Below are 2,515 nucleotides of genomic sequence, written 5' to 3' on the forward strand. Positions count from 1 at the left end.
AAAACATTTTATTCCTAAAACACCAAATTGATAGCATTTAACATTATCTAATATAGTTATTAAAAAGTTACACGATACATTAATTTTTTAACTTGAATAATTTACAATTTATGATTTCCATGCACTTATTACATTAATATTTGGCAGTACCTGTCATGTTCCTATAATAATGATATAATTTATTTGTATATCAAATTAATAGATTTTGCTACAAATAAGTGAACAGCATTGGATTTAAATAAAAACATTTAAGTTATAGCTATTCAACATTTTAACTAGGTGCCATCAATCTAAAAAATGAAAAATTGCAATACTTTGTCAAAGTTCTCACTTCTTAATAATTAAAGATAATTTACTTATATGATAATTATAAGTAATTTGAGAAAAAATACTAAAACTTTATATAAAAAAAAATTGTTGTGTTAATTAAAATTTTTTTACAATCGTTTGTTCGTTATAATATCACATTAGATTGTTTTTACAATCTAATGTGATATTATAATTTTGTTAATTTACTTAATATAACTTACAATTCATAACTATTCATGCATTTGTAATACTTACCTTGTGACATCTAGTTCCTTTTAAACCGTGTATATTTTTATTTTCTATTGTATTTTGAATCCAAATTAAATGTTTTGTACTTGATATAGGTAATCATATTTTTATATGGTATCAATTTGGCTAATTTTGTGTCGCTTTCTATACCGGCACCTTAAACAGAATAATCAGTTTACCTATGTTTTTTTATAAATACCAGTATAAGACATAATTTAACGCATATATTGTATTTTACCGTAATATATATATTTGGCAACACAGTATAGAATCATATTTGTTTAAAATTAAAATAATATTAAAGTTATACATTTTTACTGTTTTAACAACTATTTGATTAGCAAACACTGCTTAAAATGTTCATTGAAGCCCGATCTATGGAGGCTTATAAAACAAAGAAACACAATATCATTCATTACCTGCCCACTCGTCATCGATGATTTAACTTAATATATAAATTGTAAGATCTCAATAAAATGTGTTTTTTGATATTGTTTCTCAGCATCACTACTATCTTTTTGTGTGTTGATAATATTTTATTGATAAGATAATTGATAAATAATAGAAATATTTCTTAATCGAATTGATAAAGAATAATATTATAATACTTTGCGAGGTTTCGCTCTATGTACGAATGCATGATGTTTGATCCAACATCCACGTAACTTTTGCTTCACTCATAATATTCGCTGCTTTTTCGAGGAAATTTGAAATTATCGGATGTGAACAAACTTATTTCGCTCATGATAAAAGTATTATTCATGAAATCATTGCGAATACCTACGGGGAACGATTATTATTATTTCTGAAATTATCACTTCCACTAAATAACTTGTCATTTCGTATTAATTGGGTACTTGGATCGATAGTGTATCGTACTACACTAAACATTTCTTGGAAATAAAAGGGATAATAAATTAACCAAATTCCAAAAAATGTTTAGTTCATGATACTAAAATTAAGGTGATCGGTGGCGGTGATTTCTTGTCTTTGTCTAACACACGCGCAACTTAAGAATTAAGACGTGTTTTTCGTCCAACGTACCGATTGATATAGTGAAGCGATAAGAATTCTCAAAACAGATTTGAAATTGTCATCAAGTCTACTCGAGATCAGTCAGTCTACATTTTTTATTTACACTTTTCCAAAAAAATAAAATATGAAATTTTTTAAACCGCTCTTTAATAATACAATAATTTTGGGATTTTGGGGGATAATATAAAATATGTGGACTGGCCGATCTCAAGTAGATTTGACGACAAATTCAAATCTGCTCAAGAGGACGTGATACCCGCATGTGTTGTCTCCGTCTTACAAGTGCGTAACATAACAAATTTTATGCTCAGCAGCACACGTATAGCTCCGTTAATTTAAAAATTAGGGTGAATTGAGTAATTGACCTCTTATAAAATCTAAAGATAAGATTATTATCTATATAGGTAACCTCACATGCTTTTTAGTATATTTTAAGCGAGTTATGGATATTTTAAAATTTTAAATTTTTTATACATCTTAAAATACTCATAACTCGCGTTAAAATTAAAATATACTAAAAAGCATATGAGGTTACCTAGATCAGGGGTCACCAATTAATATTTTTGGAGGGCCACATTAGGAATCTGAAAATTTTTCGCGGGCCATTAAAATTCTAAGTACCTATACATATTTTCAACATATAATAGGACAATAGATATTATTTTAAAATTGGATGTAATGAGAACATTATTTTTTTATTTAATATTTATTATTGTTTTTAAACATTAAGAACATAATTAATACCACAAACATTTGAAAAATTTAAACACACATCACAGCTACTGTCTGGTGGCAAATTAAACAAACTGGCAAGGCCCCTGCCCGATCCGGTAAAATAAAACAATACTGATTGTACGGGCCGGGAACGAAACAATGATAGTCCGTGATGCCCGGTCACCAGATACTCCGCCGCGGTGCACCC

The 2,515-nt window shown here is 28.0% G+C and overlaps 1 long non-coding RNA gene across 1 annotated transcript; it reads right to left on the reverse strand.

Moving 5' to 3' along the window:
• Positions 1–609: 609 nt before the first annotated feature.
• LOC115033389 lies at positions 610–1,668 on the reverse strand. Its single transcript, XR_003838719.1, has 2 exons — positions 797–1,668; positions 610–714 (listed from the first exon to the last, which is right to left on the reverse strand). It is a non-coding gene; the product is annotated as an uncharacterized LOC115033389 (long non-coding RNA).
• Between the last annotated feature and the right edge of the window lie 847 nt (positions 1,669–2,515).

Source organism: Acyrthosiphon pisum, chromosome X (assembly GCF_005508785.2).
Source record: "Acyrthosiphon pisum isolate AL4f chromosome X, pea_aphid_22Mar2018_4r6ur, whole genome shotgun sequence".
NCBI classification, from domain to species: domain Eukaryota; kingdom Metazoa; phylum Arthropoda; class Insecta; order Hemiptera; family Aphididae; genus Acyrthosiphon; species Acyrthosiphon pisum.